The sequence below is a fragment of the Onthophagus taurus genome, chromosome 1 (genome assembly GCF_036711975.1).
Source record: "Onthophagus taurus isolate NC chromosome 1, IU_Otau_3.0, whole genome shotgun sequence".
Lineage (NCBI taxonomy): Eukaryota > Metazoa > Arthropoda > Insecta > Coleoptera > Scarabaeidae > Onthophagus > Onthophagus taurus.
This window is the reverse complement of record NC_091966.1, coordinates 9271727-9290608: the sequence shown is the minus strand read 5'-3', so window position 1 is coordinate 9290608 and position 18882 is coordinate 9271727.

Below are 18882 nucleotides of genomic sequence, written 5' to 3'. Positions count from 1 at the left end.
CATTTTTATCGCACTGAAATAAGGACTGCATCCACTAAAATTTTACTCAATAAATTATTTCTTATACTATAAGTTTCGAAATAAAACCATGAAATTCACATTCGTAAAAAAGATAAACAAACTCCCTTACAACTATGCTAAAATCATTTCATTCAAGTGAAGTTCAAATCGCAATCGAAATATCAGAAATATCAGGCAGGCATCGGTATGTTGAAGATGAGTAAGGGTAAGTAGAATAAGAGTCCTTCAATGAGAAGTTTGTTATTAACTCTATCAAATACTGTAAAGGCTCGATTATGGTCTGAGGTTTTATAACGACATCAGGTGTCGCCAATCTGATGTTTATTGCCCCAACAATGAACAAAATAGATTCTTTAACGATTCTAATGAGTGACTTGATGCTTCAAGGGAACAACGATCCAAAACATACGGCCAAAATTATAAAGGAGTGGCTGCTAACTCACGGCTGGCAAACATCGCAGATACCTTTGAGAGCAAGATCCTGAGATGGATTGTATGCTTGCCAATATATGAGAATAATATATGGAGAACTAGATATAACCAGGATCTCTATAGATTCTATAGATTGTAACAATCAAAGAAAATTGGCAAAAGAGATAAATAATAAAAAGTACAAGTAGCGAAGAACACACAACCCTGAAATATATTTATCGCTTAGAGCTTCTACACCAGAAAATCAATCAGAACTACAGCAAAAACATTAATCGAGCCGGAAAAGCGCCACTGAATGCATAGCATAATGTAACCAGGTTTCAGTAAGACAAACAACGCTGACAAACAAAACTTCTATGCTGGTTCTACACGGTAAAAAATGGATGTAAAAATACATTATACTACAATAAACTACAAGATTGACTTATGAAACAATACATGAATTAACAACGTAATTTTCGAAATCCAGTTAATACCAAGTAAAATTACAGGAAATTAGTAAATTTACAAAATATTACATTTTTTTAATATGAATTACACAAAGCAATGTAAACTATAGGAAAAACCTGTAAATAAATGGAAAATCAAGTAAAACAATGTAAATGTATTTAATAAATTGGGAAATCATGTAATATTGTTAAAAATTACTATTACGAACATGTAAAAAACGGGATGGCCCCACCACCACTTTCTGCGTTCAGTCGGCCGAATAGCGTTGCAACTACGCACAACGCGTTGACATCATTGTGCCAAGTACAGTGAGTACAGTCTAATAACGTATGAATCGTGGAACGTTATACGCGCTCTTTTATAATAATAAAAATAAACCACTTTAATCTGTCCATTTAGTGTTTGGTGCCCTTTAGTACGTATACAGGTTGTACACAAAGTTTTTGTGTTCCAAGTTTGCCGTCTGTTAAAATTGTAAAAGTTTACACTTTTTCCACTATTTTTTTAATGCTTTTGTACTGTAAAACATTATAACAATGGTGGAAAAACTATTGACTTTCATAATTTGGACAAAAAACGAATTTGGATATGTAGAACTTCCATAATGACATTCGAATTTTTACATTTATTTAAGCTTAAAATTATGTAAATGTACAGGGCTGAATAATGAATTATTACATAGCAGACGAACTACAATATTCATAGCACAAGTAATTTTACATATAAATATAGTCATTTTTACGTGTTAATACGTGTACATTACCTGGGTTAAGAAGTAAAATTACATCAATTACAAACGAAAAGTACAAACAGAGAAATGGAAAATGCACTTGTTTAGATATGCATTTATTTTGCTATTACATACGTGTAACTTTTTACATGAATATCCATGGCAATAAATTACTAGTACTGGACCATGTAATTATTTTTTACTGTGTACGCTCTCCATGCCCTTATTTACTTTTTGCATCCATTTTGTATAGCTTTTTTAACGTATGAAAAGAAAGCGAAATAAACGAAGTGATTAATTCTATAGGTACTACAAGGAACTATTCTTCAAGAGAGTGCAATGGATAGAACATGTGGTCAGGATGAAAGAGGGAAGGATGCTGAAGCAATGCCTTAACAGAAAAACGGATTGAGCGAGACCTAGGGGAAGGTCGGCTGCACGAAGAGAGAACGAGACGGACGAAGACGCCATTGATATGTTTGAGTCCAGAAACTGGAGGAGGAAGGCCAAGCACAGAGAGGCTTAAAGGCAAGTATTGAGATAGGCCAGGGATAGATAGCGATCTATGGAGCTATCGAAGAAGAAGAAGAGTTAGTCAATGTATTTTTTTTTCATCAGAAGTTTTTGTAACAATATAGCATAATATAAGCCCGGAATTTTTACGTTCTGGCATACCCAAAGTGTATAAAATAAAAAGTATTGTAATCGTGTAAAAGTTCGACCTGGCGATTTTGACGAATCTACACGTTTTGAGGATTTGAAGGATTGGTTATCAAAAGAATTCCTACGGAATTAAAAGAGTACTTAAATTGAAAGCAACGAAGCAATAATAAAGAATAAATTTCAGGACCCTCACCGCTCAGAAAAAGTTTTTGCAAAAACTTTAAGCTATTTAATATTCCTTATCAAAGTGTCGTACCTCCGATATCTATAATTACCTCAATGATTTGAATATAAAATTACAAGGAGCAAATTAAAATTGTTTCCAGGTTGAAGATCAAATTAAAGCAACTATTTTGAATCTGAAATTATGGGAGAATCAATTCAAAAGTGGAAACGTGAAATCATTTCAAAATACACTTTCAAAGAAAGAAGCTCAACTAATCATAAGTCGGTGATTAGTTAGGTAATTAGTGCGGTGATTTCCAAAATATTCAGACCAATTTCAGAAAATACTTATCAGGAAAGGTGTCTGACAAAAGTAAAACATAGACTCGAAATCTGTTCATTATAAAAATACGTATGTATTGGGAGGACAAGGAAGACTTTTTTGACTTAGCTTCCAATAAAGAACTTCAAATCGCATTTAAAGACAAAAACCTGTCCAATTTGTGGGTTTATGTTTGGAATGAATTATCATATGCAATTTCTAACCATAAATCTGTGTGAGCAATATGTTTCATCACTGCAAAATAAGTCACGAAAGAGACTTCTTAATTTGGATGCTGAATTACTTACTTACTACTTGAATTACTACAAATTCTTGAAAATATATAAAATCAAATTTCGAAAATCTCCATGTCATATATTATTTATAATTAAAAATAAAAAATTAAAATAAATAATAAAATATTCAACAAAATATATTCTTCTTTATAACTGTAACAACTGTTTACTTTTTGATGCTCACAGTAAAGAGATCTAATAATTTAAATCTACTCATTTAGTAAAATATTAAAGTTTCGCGTTTTTGTTGAAAATTTTTTGGTTTAAAGTGACACGCTACGGTGTCCTAAAAACGTCCAAACTGTCATCCTTCATCGGCGTCCCGAAAATAACCCACACGATCAGGCAACGTGCGAGCCCCAAAACACACTTATATATAATGCACAATGTTCTGCGACGTCAGAATACCGAAGATATCGACAACACAGTCTAGGTCGGGCGTCGTTTTTTCCCTGTTTTTTTGTCTTCGGTCGTCGCTCGTTTTGCGGCGACCCCGTTATTCGTTTGTCGATGTTCGAAGCACAGCTTGTCTTATAGTTTACGTGACGTTATTACCGGGTCGGGCCGTACATCATCCATGTCAGAACACCTTAATGCCAACTTGATCTTAACATATAACCACCGGGCGACTTCGATAGTCGCACCGACCCCTCTTTTCGCCTTACCCACCCCTTTTGCGGGAAGTGACGTCGAGCACCTGACCGATATCGACGCGCCCTATGATTTTATAATTTACGATCCGCTTCCGTCACCATTGTTTCCGTTAAACTGACGTCGTCCCTATCTAATGATTACGTATTGTTCCTGCTGATTATAAATGTCAGAATATGCAAATTTCTGCTATCTATATGCATACCCGTTATATTGAAATCATTACAACATCTCAAAAAGTTATAAATTTAATAAAGTCAATATTTCTTGATTTCAATTTGTTTTATAAGTCACCGAAAAGAGAGATGAAAGCCACCGAAAAGTCATACATCAAACATTTTTATTTGCTCTCGTCCTGTTTGCGGGCGAATAAAAAGTTTCGGGCGCCAGTGGCGAAGTTTCTAGCTAAAAAGGTTCCCGTAAGCTCATTTGTCGCAGTCAGAAGTTTCTAATCTGCTTTTGAGCCGCGCGCGCGGTCCGTTCCGGCCGTATAAGCCGTCGCAATAAGCATTTGCAATTATATCGGAATCGTTTCTGCGTCTCACGAAAACTTTGTTTACCGTTACTGGAACCGGATTAACGGTTCCTCTCTTCTACTCCCGCGGTTGTTTATCTTTGAGTTTTTGAATTTATCGAGGAACGTTTCGGTTCGACCTCGAATTTGTGAAAACTTTTTCCCCGTCCTTCGAAGGCACTTCTCCTAATAAAGCACTTTCGATGCAGTAAAGGTATCAAATCGGCGAACAAATGGCGCGAGAACAACGACGACAAAAGTATAAATCGGGTTTCTTTACGAAACAGTTGATTTAGTAGCGACAGATTTTACGTCTTCTTTATAAACTAAAAATATATTTGATTCTAATGTTGTTGGTTGAGGCGAGTTAAAACTTAACCCGAGTTGGAGTTGATCTCAACTAAGCAGTCATTGAAAGTGCTGAGGAGAACGACCGACGGAACGAAATCTCAACCATAACTTAGGAAAACTTCCGCAATCTTCATTTTGGGTCGCGGCCGAAAAATGCGGCCCGAAATCGGAGACACAATTAGTATGGGGCGCTTGTCCGGCGAACATTAACGAAATTGAAAACGGAATAATTCTTCAGTTCGCGGGCCCGCGTAAATTTCCTTTAATAACCAGCATTAAAACTTCCCTCGGAGTTTGTTCGAAAGAGTTAAGCCCCACTAATTGCGTGAATTAACGCCAACTTGCATTCATTGTAATTCTTCGCTACCAGCGTCGCGACGCCACCCCGACCCCAAATTAATTTATTGCTATGCCTCGTGATGAAGAGATGCAGCATCACATTACTCCAAACTTTAAACACGGTTAAACCAACAATCCGTTGAAATTATCTCAACATCAATTATAAATTTCTTTAAATCAAAATATTTCGAGTATAATCCGATAGTATTTCATTTTCACCATTATTATCTAATAAAGGATTTTTATTTTAAACGCTTACGTAAGTTTGTATGCAAATCACATTAGGACAAATATAAAGTTAGAAATGTGTCTCATACGGGGCTACTACATTTCGCCCCGTTCTATATTTAACGTGCCGGAGCACGCCACGTATTGATTTTACCTTAATACGTTTCATTTTTGGAACGGCGCGCTGAATGTTATTTCAATAAAAGTGCATTCGCTTATAAGAATTCAGTTACACATGGCAACTAAATAAAAATGTAAATTTAATTTTAATTAAATTTATATTATTGGAGGATTACAAATAATTGAATATTACTACATTAGTTTTAAATATCGAATGAATATATAAAAATACTGACATATTGATTAAGGAAGATGACCTAAAGGAGATCGAAAGTTGAACAAGTGCATTAAAGTTATATAAAATTAAAACAATGGGTAAATTTATGATATATCAAACGACTTGAATTGACACCCGTTTGGTTAGGAAAGATACGAGATGATTTCACCGGAAATGTTACAAATCATGATCAGTGTAAGCAAATTTACATAGAACGTAAAAAACTGCTTATGTTTAATCTTTGCGCAATACAGCAAAATTTCCAAAGTTCTAAAGTTGTGATGGCAGTAGTATTTAAGACGACAAAGTTTAAAAGTAAACTGGAGGTACGATGTCTTTATCTTAATGAACAGTGTCGTCAAGGAATTGGATTGGGGTTTGCTTCCTTTGTCTACACATTCAAAGATTATCTCAGGTTAGCAATTAATCTCTTCAACTCAAAAATCTTTTAAATCTTTTAATTTGCAACATAACCAAAAAGGATGTCTTCTCGCGCACTTTGGCCACCTGACATTGTTTCGTTGACAAATATATGTGCTAAAAGCTTAAACGTCTCACCTCCTATCATTAAAGAGTTGTTATAGTCCTGAACACCACAACATTCTACGCTGAAATCTTTTATCGTACAAGAAGTACCTACCTAGTAGTCTTAGGACCATGAGGATGTATATTCCCTCGCCCATTAGTCGATACGAAGTGATTTGCCGAAACCCCCACCATCTTATAATGTGATCTGTATAGAATTTAGCAAACTTTTCAATTCTATTTCCCACGTTTCCATATGCAGTGCCATGGTGTGGTATTATATCAGCCGTACATCACAGGAACAAACTTTTCACAAACGCACTGTGTATTACCATTTTAATGGGCCGACGTGCTCAAAATGGGCCGCGATGGCAAATAAAAGAACTATTTATCGTATGTTCCTGATTAACATCACTCTACATGAACAGAATCAAGATCAACTGTAAAATACTATCGCCTTGGCTACGACAGTAAGAGAAGACAGAGCCGAGCATCGATGATGTATGAGTCAAGTACTTATAGCAAGACTATCCAAAGTAGGGGAGTTAGGAGATTAAGTCATGCTAACTACGTATCTAAAGTGATGGACAGAATACAATTAAGGTTTGAATTCTTACACGTTACAGGAATGGATATTAATACTGACGAAAAAATTCTTTGGCAGAAAAGAACATCTATGAAAATCAAAATGAGATGTTGATTTTAAACTATATATTTTCAATTATATAAAACTGCTAAATAATGAAGTTTGAAAACCTGCAAGGACTTTACAAAATAGCTGTTGATACTTTTCATCTCATATAACTCATATCGTGGTGAGTTATATGCGTGGTGTGGCCCACTAACTAGATAGGTGATGGTCTCTACATGACAGTGAATGAAAGAGTTTAAATTTTATTTCAGCATAAATGACACACCAAAAAAAATTAAAGTATCTCGAAGATTTGCTTATTTTGGAAAAGAAGTGTGATGAAATAACGAATAGGGAGGAATAGAAGAACAGGATTTTGGAAATATTAGGATATTATAACATAGAATTTCCTTACGTTCTGGATAAACGACTAATGCCATTGCACTGATGATGGAATATAACCCAACCAAACACGAATCCAACCCAATTTAACCTGATTCCAACACAACCCACCCTAACTTTATTATTTCACTTGGTTCATTAATTTCAGTTGGTAACGTTCTAAATTTGATGCGTTATATAGCTGACCAAACAAAGCAAAAGTCGATAGTAATATAATATATTTTTAGGTAAGGTCGATTTTTGTAGTATACAGACATCAGCTTCATTGGGCGGCTTGAACTACTTTTGTCTCTGATTGATATGATATGATGATTCCTTCTCTGATTTATGAATAACTGCCTGTTTTTCTATTTAACTCTTTCATGAACATGTTCTAGTGTTCATGTGTTATTATATGTTCATAGTGTTCATATGTTCTAGTGTTCTAGTGTTATTAATGCAACATGGTCCCTAGATTTTCAAGTATAATCATAAGTTTCTACCAAGTATAAATAACGCAATTAAACGCGAACGCTCATAACAGACCTCGAAAACTACTCGCATAGGGTAGATCATCGCAAAATGGCGTGGTGCCTATACGAAAAGGAAAAAACCTGGTGTTGAGCAGCAATGAGATGGAGTGATAATTCGCACGGTTGGATAAATAAGCACCTTTCTAGATGATGAAGATAATTGAAGTTTTTAATCTTGTGGAATATACAGGCTGATGAAGCTGCACATTTCCTTAATGTAAAAGTAAGTATCGTGATCTAGTATCCCTAAGATTTTTCATCAAACGGGTTAAAAAAGGCGATTAGTAGAGAATCTATACCATTGTAAGTTTGCATAAGCTTTGCCAGTAGCTTTCATCCTTACCACTATTCTTTTAAAAGCTTTATTTTTGAGGAACTTAATAAATTTATGCAGGCTCCTCATAAATTCTGAAGCCGCTGTAAAATTACCATAAAATCATAATGAATCATATGGTATCATGAAGAAATTGTAGTTTCATTAGTAATATTAGATGGAGTCACTTTATCTTCCAGATTTTGTCGGAGTTTCTTTATAGTTTATGCTCGGAATTAGAGCCTACATTATTTCTTCATTTTCTTCGTTCGACAAGCGTCGTACAATGAATGTGTGGTTTAACGTAATACAATTTCCAATAAGCTGAATTTTTAGGAGATAGCTGTTTTCATACATAATTATTTATATCAGTTATAGTTCTTGAAAATTTTGATTTGACTATCGTGGATTATTGGCTCAATATGAGAATGATTAGAAAATTCCATAAAAAAAATTTGAAACATTAGTAGCTTTACCTAATTTCGTTTTTTAATGAAAATACCTCTTTTATCATTTAAAAACACGAACGACGAACGCCAACTTTTTAAACTGCTTTTCATCCCTGAAATTAAATCTTCGTTGAGCTTATTTTCTTAATTAAACATAAATCACTTTTATGATTTTTAACGTTCCGAAGTAATTATGAAAGTTACGTCAGGGTGGGCGTAGAATTAAATAATTGTTTTCTGTTACAAGCATTCTTGTTCCGTCAGGAGGACCGTTTTCTTTCTCCCGAACAATTCATGAAGCGAAAAATTTCAATTTCCTCCGTACAAAAAAGGCCAGCATTCGCAATTTAAGTTTAACTTTGTTAATTAGTAGATTCTTGCGATTTTTTAATAGAGAAGTACCGTTCTTGAACGTAAAGAGTTAGTGTTATAAGCACATTAAACGCTTATTAAGGTTTATTTACGTATTTTAATAAAAATATTTCATAAAGTTAAAATAAGGTAGTTTAATTCATGGATTTAACTCACACTAGAAACGTCTATCGACTTTCCTTTCTCCAAAATTGGAGTATAAATGTTGTGCGGTGCGGGAGTTCGACGAAAGCGGCCCTTTGTTTCGAGATAGTCTGCCCTCTCAATGGCACTTTAGTTGAAATTAAATAGGGTTCGCCGCAGAAGTTACCAAATGCGAATAAACCAATTTAAGTTTGAAAGAAACTCAATTATCTTATGTAGTGATAAGATAATTAACCGGCACTGCTCCCAGACCCCAACTTTTATTGCGAATATGTTTTGAACTCATCGACGCGGCAACTTTTAACGGCTTTCAATCCTTCTCCTCTCTTCAATTGTTTAACTCTAATTAAATACTTTAATTAGCCGGGGGTATCTTTTAGAAATCTTTCACGAAAAATTCAACGTTATATTTATTTTAGTCATAATATACTATAACATAATCAGACAACAAATTTAGTAATACCATTATCTAAACTATACATCCAAATAAAGCTGATGTGGTCTCGATAAGCAACAAATGTTAGTTCAATGTTGGACGATGAGCTTTTAATGTCCCCGTCCCCATATACGTATGTATATACACACGTAAATGTTAACTACCGTTTTGGCAGTAACGGTCGATAGTTAGTATACTGTGGCGGTCTCGTTATTTTTGGACAGGACAACATCGGTGGCCGTTCAAAAGTGGGGGCGGGACTAACCGTTTTCGAATACGACTAACAACAACGCGGCCTAACGAAGCGGTATGTGGGCAACACGATGCCGCCAGGGGCGGCGCTCCAGGTCGTAGCAGCTTATCAACCGCGTTAAACTATCCGGCCATTAACGTGTTACTGCGAGAGCATTAAAACCTCGCCGTTCTATCGTATAAAGTCCCGGCACGATAATACCGACGCTTATAAAACTTCACGCGGTCACCGCTTGTCTCTTTTCTACACATTTGCAAAAAGACAAAATCCCAGAGAATTGTTTTCAAGGTTGGGGCACGATGAAAGGACCTGTGATTGTATTATACGTAACAATGTAGCTTCCTATAGGTAAAATCACAATAGGCCTGTATTTAGTGTAAAGCGGAGTGATCATTTATACACAACATTGTCGTTGTCCTCATCTCACACAATCACTAGGGCCAATTTCATAAGTGTCATTAGAAGGCTTCTACGGTTACTCTCTCGAGTTAGTGATAAAACAAATAATAAATACACTAATGTTTTGGTGCTTCAGTAGAAATACATTCGAAAAAGCCAAAATGAAAAATATCCCCGTAAGGTACAAAATTACGGTTGAAAATTCAGAAAGATCTTTTTGAGAAATTGCAACGTTCCTTAACTGCGCTGTTAAAATGCTCAGTTCACTCAACAGCTCCTGTTGTTATATATTGAACTCTCACATCAATCTGAATAGCTGTCGTGGGAACTAGTTAAGAATAGAACTACTTCTAGTCTTCTACTCTAAGAAGTACAGAAACGTTTAAATTTGGTATAACCTTGTACTTTCTTCTATAAACCTAACAAGTTTCTTTTCTGAATTTCAAACTACTATTAGCAAACTCTTATCAGCTTTCATTCTATATTATGTCGTTAAGCTGTCGGTAATCAACACAGAATCACGCCAATCCATCTACATCTTCTATCATGAACCTCAGCTCTATTCTTATGATCTTATGTTGACTGTTAACTTTATGTATCAAATATAGTTAGAAACATGACACATTCGCTGTAAATATGCTGAATCCGATGGTTTGGGAATTGTGCATCCTTATTGACTCATACTTAACTATTCGGTTGAGACTTCTATCTTCGCTGCAGTGGAATATTGTACATCTAACCACATCAACATACTGAAATTTAGATTGACTTAATTATTAAATGTTTCAAACACTCTTGAGTACGTTATCCATGAGGAATTTGTCATAAGAACTTTTTAATCAGTATGGAATCCATTAACTATAGCACACCTAGTAAAAACATTTACTAACACATTTACTCACCTGTAAATATAACTTATACGCCATCTATCTTCAGATCTATATGGATAATACTACAATAACGACTGCATTAATGGCAATGGATAGAACTTCATCTGATCAAAAAATCTCGATGTAAAGTAGTTTATTGTCCTTGGTTCCAGATCCTTTCTGAGCAAATTATCTGTATTGCACTATAATGTTGTTGTAGTGAATGGTATTCAAATTTCATTTTCTCACACTATCAAGACCCTTAGTGTTGTTTTGCATTTTGCTCTAACTTGGTGTCCACATGTGATGGAAACTGGCAGAAGAATTCATGTTGTGCCTATCAGCTGCTATACTTTTATATTTCCTCATCTGACAACGCCAGTGAGGCCAATGTACGGAATACTAGTAGTAACCTGTAAAGTTGAAGATATTTTAATCTAAATACATTTTATTTGTTTCCCAAAACTATCAATGTTAACTTTCAACATTCAAATTAGAAAAAAAAAGACGTAACGTCGTTCACTTTAACCTTTACATTTACTCAAAACGATTTTTTTCTTAATACAAAAATCCTGATTTGTATCTAATTATAATTATAAATAAGTAAATATGCTACTTTTAACAATCAATATCAAACTTTCGTATTTAAACATCTAACAAGTGCGAAGTTTGGATAACTTTGATATTAAATCGGTTTTTGACCCTAAATTCGTATATAAATTCTATTAGATAATGACAAAAAAAAGTTTTCAAAAAGTATCACCGAGGATTAAATTGTTTGAACATTTTGTTGATTAGCATAAACGTTTTCGGAATTGAGAAAAGTTTAGTCTTTTGAAAACTCTAGACGAGATAGGGGAAAGCGGTGGAACGCCGAGGAATTGTTAGTCCACCAGGAATTCGTATTGTAAAAGGAAAGGGTCGGGGTAGAAAATTTATACATGCCATTACGCCCTGACACCGCATATATAATGTAAGTGGTCAGTCGGATTTCTAAATTATTTCCAAATGCATTATGCATTACCCGGTTGCAATTCGAATATATAGGGTCGCTTTATGGCGATGTAACGCGGCCTGGGAATACGATGATAACCGAAACTTCTCTCTCATATCTATCTATTTTCTTAACTTATTTTTGGTTACATAATTTGTCTTATTTTTGGTTTCATTAATTTCCCTTACTTTTTGTTTATTTTTCTTATTTTTTGTTTAATTATTTTTCTTCTTTTATGCGTACATTTTTTCGTACGTTTTTTTCGTTAATTTTTCTGGATTCTGAACCCTGAAAAAAAACCATTGGTAGAAAATCGCTGGCAAAACAATAGGAACGCGTCAATTAGGCGCAGTCAGGCGCGCATATTTAATTGGACATTTTCGTTTTAATTTTTGCATCGGCGCGAAACTCCTTCCCGGTCACGTTTTGTTCGAGTGGTTGATTAATTTTCGACGATAAAATACTATTATTCCGATACCAGTCGGGTGCCCGCTCGTTACGTCGTCGTCGTCAACGCCTCCGTTTTTAATTGCGTCCCGCGCCTACCCGTCTGCGTGTTACACTTTAATCCGCTTTTCTGTGCCGTAATTATCGCAGCCTATACTCTGTTCCGTTTGTTGTCGACAGAAAACAAAGGTCAACCTATGACATGGAAAAATTGACTATCAAACCTATCCCTTTGTTCATTATCTTTCTACAGGAATTCAAAACACAATACAAAGGTATTACCTATATCAGCAGAATATTAGTAAGCTTAATAATTCCTAACTAATTAAGAAATAAAGTGAGACACATAAGTAGGTTTGTTTTAAGTATTATATGGTTTGTTTTTGAGGAGCTTTTACTAGTAGATATAAGATGTTAATTATTAATGCTCATCAGCAACTCTAAAGAATTTGTAGTTTTTCCTCTTTTTAAGGCCTTTGCCTTGTACTCTATAATCTAGAGACGTGGCTGGGTTGATGAATTCCAGCTTTTATACCACCATGTGGACCGGTCTGTTTGATCTTGTGACACCATCCTTTGCAATTTTCGGCAACCTGTTGTCATCCACCCCCTCAACCTGGTCCCTCCATGCACCACGTCTAGTTCGGAACCATCGGACTATATCTTGGACACCGACAGAGTTCTCTGACGTCTTCGCTTCTCTTATGGTCCCTCAGGGTGTAGTCTGCTATGGATCATATGGTCCTCATCTCTGCTATTCGAATGATTCTTTTTGTTGTAGAGTTTTCAGTCCTTTTTTCCACAGCGTAAGTTATAACAGGTCTTGTATATGCGGATTTTATTTTGTATGGTTATCTGTTTGTTTCGCCATATTATATCTCGCAAATATCCCTCTGCTTTAGTTGTCTGAACCTTGACTTCCTCGCGGAGGTCTCTGCTATTTGTAATGCTAACGCCAAAATATTTAAAACTCATGATCTCATGGTTTATTATATAACGCCAGGTCTTCTCGGCTCTTGCGATATGGATAGTGCTTTAGACTTTGCTACCTATATTGTCATGTGGTACTTGGTAGCTGTTTTTTCAAATTGAAAGAGCATTTTCTGCAGGTTGTCTTCGTCCGCCGAGATCAACACGGGATCGTCTGCGTAGCAGATTATCTTTAGTTCTTTGTTCTCCAATGTGTATCTCTTTCCAACGTTCTTTACTTCAGTTATTAGTTCGTCCATGATCAGATTGAAAAGGGTGGAGCTTAAGCTATAGCCTTGTCTTATTCCTTCCTGCATAGGTATTCTTCGTGTCTTTCTACCTTCCACTTGTATTTGGGTCCAATTGTCCGTATTTAACTCCACTATAATGTTTTTTATAATAATATCTTTACTATCGGGAATTTGTAGTTAACTAAACTAACTCATCTAAGTATTTCTTGTAATATTCTTATCGTTGTGACTACATATTTTGTAATTTGTAATACTGGATTACACGAACAGCAACAATTACTCTATCTGCATAATACTGTAGACTCACCAGGTCAGAGTGATTCAAAATGGCTGGATTTCACGACAAATATCGTGCATTTTATGGGAGAGAAGCGATGAACAAGGATTTAACTACAGTAGGGATGATGATAATACTACTCCTGCGTTCTAATAAATCCCACAAGTGTTCAATGGGATTTATGTCAGGTGACTGTGGGGGTGTTATCATTCAATTGTTCAATTGTTTTGGGGTGTTATGTAGCAGCCAAAGTTTGGTATTGTGAGCACAATTTTTAGGGTCGTTGTCTTGTTGGAAAATGAATTGGGACCCCAAACCCAAATTGTCGGTGCTTAGGTTCAAATTTTCCTTTAAAATGTCTATATATAGTTTATGGTCTATTGTGGATGTTATAAATGCCAATTTTTCTACTATTTTGGCGCACATACACCCCAAACCATCACTCCACCATCTCCATGTTTTGCGGTAGCTTATAAGTTTTGAGGATCAAGGGCTGTATCGGGTTTTTTCCACACAAGTTGTTTGCTTTTAATGCCGAAGATGCAAAATTTACTCTCATTTATAAAAAGAACCTTCTCCCAGAACTCTATAGGCTTATTTAGGTGTTTTTTGGCAAAGGCGATCCGCTTCTGTCTGATACAAATGGTTTTTTGATGCCTTTGATAACATTCTTCTCACCGTATCTTTGCTTATAGTCTTATGAAACTGCTGTTGTACATTTTCTGCCATTTATGTTGCTGTCAGCCTAGGTTCTTTTCGTACCTGCTGCACAATGCTTCGCTCATCTCGGTATGTTAGAAGTAGCAAGTTTCCAGTATGCCTACAATTTCTCCTATTTTTCGAAGAGTTTTTTCTCTTTCCATAGCTTTACAAGAATTTTTCTTTCTTCTACTTCTATTTCTTTTCCTTTGGTATCCATTCTAACTTCTATATTCCAATTATGTACTAATGCAATTGAAATCAACTGTTTTGTTATTAAAACCGAAAAGCGTACATAACCTATATACTATGTATATAGGTTACACTACTACGTGACTAGTATAAACATAGTTACTTAGCTCTGTACACAGACTTCTGTTGCTGAGTGGAAACATGTTAGTAGTATAAGTTGGTAGAAGCGCCAGGATACAAAAATGGGCATCCAGAGCTTGTTAGTATACCTACTAAAAGTTTGTACACACTTCAATGTAAATTGTATGACGACAAGGTTAAACATCAAGAACATCGGTGTCTAACTCAAGTTGGAATTAATGTTAATAATGTACAAAAATAAATAATGAAGATAAATACGTTTTATTTAATTGAATGTTTTAAGCGTTTAAGAAACTTTGGGAACCATTGATACAGATATTTAATAAATGAAGTAATAAATTCTTGATTACGAAACTTATTCATGCAAAAAAAATGAAACTATTTTTTATTATCTTACATCAATACCTTACTTTTTCAATAAGATATCCAATCTTGATATATCAAATTTTATAATTGTCAAAATCGATACACACCTATAAAAATGAAAGTGGAACGATAACGATTACGTTAAATATTACGTTTATTACATATACATAGTTGAACTTTTTTTTTTCGAATTCACTACTATATCAACATGAAAATTAATTATAACTATATTAACTTAAAAGTAATCTTGGTAAAAATTCAGTTTACCGAAACTAAAGTTAAGCGTCGTTTTGAAACATCAAACAGGCGAAGGGGTTGAAAAAAGGAGAAAAAGGAAAGTGTCCCCAGGCATAAAGCGGAGCGGCCGTGCAAAAGATCTCTAACTAAAGCCGACTCTCTACGACCCCCCTTTTTGACAAGGGGCGACGCAGACGCCGGCAGTCGTCGCGACTACGGGACAATGCCGGGGCCGTAATACCGCCGTCGGGGCGCGTTCGGGACTTCTTCACGTCCCTGCACTCGACAAGTGCAAGGCCAGGAGATGCTGAGCCGGCCTCTTCACCGGCACTTGTAAAGCGGATTGCGGGGCCCTTTGTCTGAACACGCCCCGCTTTTATTTGTCCACGGGGCGGCCGATCTTAAATTATTAACGTGAGCATTTGCATATTAAATAGCGGACGACTGCTACGACTACGACAACGGTGGCGACGACGTCAACAGCGTCGTTCGAGTGGGCCCGTTAAAAACGTTCGCGTCGCGATTTGCATTTAACGTTATCGCGAACGGATTCCGAGGGCCACTTATGCGACTAGCTGAGAGGTATTCGCCGGATGACGTATTGCGGAGTATGCAAGTGTTTCCGGATGGAGAATGAGGCGGTTGGGGAACGTTTCAATGGGGGGAGTGAATTAGTGCTCGAGTTATACAGGATGGGGTTACAAGAAAGGGGTCCATTTACTAATTGCTGGATTAAGATTTTTTTTTAATATTTACTATCAAACATTTTTGCTAGAATATTTATTTCATTAAAAAGGAAATTAACATTTCTAAGCAAATATATTTAAATTTAAGAACTCTTTTGATTCGTTTTGGGGTACTTTTCCATTCTTATTAGGAGAACACAGAGGTCGGAAATGGGATATCCCTTGAGGGTCGTAGGTATCCCGCGGGTCTGATTATCATTGTAGATTCGGCCAGATATAATTTGATCGCGTATTATGCAAATTGGGACGTTCCCGCGCTGGTATATTAAACCGACAAAGGAAAAGGTTGGGAAGTTACGGTGCGAAGAACGCTGAAAATCAACAATATTAGCCGTGGGGACGTCGCAATAACGTCCCCGATATTTTCGCAAGCGATTATTCCGGGTCTAATCGCGCCGAAACGAAGTGGCGAATGTTTAATAACGCCGCAGCACGATGGCTCGTTATTTTTTATCTTTTGCATCCTGCGAAGGGCGCGGGATAAAATGAAGTGGTCCGTTTGCCTAGCGGTTTTTTGCGGCCAATTTGTTTTTCGCACGACCGAGGTGTATGTGTGTGCTCGTGTGTGTATCTACCTGCGGATGTACGAGTTCGGTTTGTTAGTTTGTGTATTTAGGGTTTTGTGCTCTGTTAATCGAAGCTTTCGTGATAATAGGACGGTCGCCCGAATTACGTAAATTAGCTTACATCGATTCGACGCCGATGTCGCCTCTTGTTTACCGCGTATTTTCGTTTCATTTTCAAACTGTATCTTTGTGTAACGTTTGTAAATGACTCGATTTATTAAACTACCAACCGGTTATTTAATTGGTTTCATCATCATCTCGCAGCACCGCGCAGCCACACATACGTCGATTCGAACACCGAGTCAATTTTACGTGGCGTAATTGCGGGATGTGGTAATTATAAAATTAATAACATTATTTCGTATTTGGGTACGTTTAATTTTCCCGATTTCAACGAGGCGTACGTTCAATTTTGTTACGAAATTTAATTGATCGTTTAGCGAACGAATTTAGCATAACGTGTAATGATTTTTTTTTCGTATCGCTTTTTTACATCGTTTTAGTGAACTGGGATGATTTATAACAGAAATCAATTTTGTGGAAAAACATATCGAAACTGTCAATATATGAAAGCGAGGGGGAAAACATGCGGTAAATCCCATTAGACAATATATCGACAATTCTCGTTCGTTTTATTCTTATTCTCGACGGTGAGTGGTATATCAGTCGAGAGAGTGGGCTTTACCCACTTCAAACGTCGCGGGGGCCAGAAGGGAGGTGGACCACGGGGAAACCGTCAGGGCGCGCTTTAGTAATCGGCCGTCAGAGAGGCCCGGAGAGGACTTGCCCGTCCTGATAAATACAGCCGGTCTAAGCAATTTATTCGCGTTAGTGTGGTAATCTGCACTTCCGGTTGACTTCACCCCCATTCCTGCTGCTGCTGCTGCTACTGCCGCTCTAGACAGGCAGAAACGGGCAGGAACGGTCGAGATGGGATAGAGACCGTTCCCGAACCCCTCGCTTCCACCTTCAACGGAAAGTACACTCTCCACTCGCTCTTTCACTCCCTCTCTCTCTCACTCCCCAATGAATCTTTCCGTATGGAGATGGCACTATGTGGATGTGAAGCGCCGGAGGCGGATTTACACGTATGAGTGCTTTGGTGAGATGTGGTAGTTGGCGTAAGTTGACTGGTGAACAGAATTGTTCTGGATGGTACAAAATATCTATATGAATGGATATTTTAAAATATAAATTATGTGTATTTTCCATCTTTTTGTACATCTATCTTTCGTTTTACATGGTAATTTCTTAACATGTTTCTACTTTTATACGTTATAAATTTTTCTTAAATGTTGAAAATAACCTAGCTAGGCTTAAGTGATATTTATGTGATTTTTAGGATTTGGATGATATTTATGACACTTTCTATGCTCAGCAAATAAACTTTTACATTCTTACCTGTGTTGATTTACAGGCTAAACATAGTAAATGTTATACTATCTCAATTTTTGGATGCGCTGTATTATTGACTATATTTAGTAAATAGCTTGCAGGATATTCGACTTACGTTTCCAATCAGGGGACATAGTTTTTGCCAGCTTGATAGTCTTTGGTAGAGTCAAAAAAGAGTTGAGAAAATATCTGGATCGAGACAGAAGAGGGTTATGACGAAATCTATTCCATATTATGTGAAGTAAAAGCACTTGGATGGTTATTCTATGGTGTTGAATTAGAAGAAATAAAAAGAAAAATTATACCTTTAGCTACAAAAGTAGACTTTTTGATTTGTTTATGAAATAGAGAAAGAGTAAGGGATGTTGCTAGATCATATATCATGAATGGAGTTATAATAAGAACCATAATAATAAATGGATACTCAATTAGAAAAAGTATAGCAGAGTGTTTGAACAATGTTGAAAAATTCCTAGATCTGCAAATAACTGAAGAGAAAAGCAAATGTAAGGTAAAAGGCCGTAGATTACCTCAATAGGAAGAAGTAAATATCCAGGTTGGAAGTAACAACCTTGGAATGGTGAATGAGTTTAAATATCTAGGTTCATCATAATGCACTGGGCAAACTATTACGTTCCAAACTTTTAAGAAGAAACTGTAAAGAAAGACTGTACTACGGATCTGAAACATGAACACTCAATAATCTTTACTAAGAGTTGTTAAACAGATTTGAAAGAAAGATCTTACGCAGAATATGTGACCCAAATTATGATACAAACCTGGAAGGATGGAGAGAAT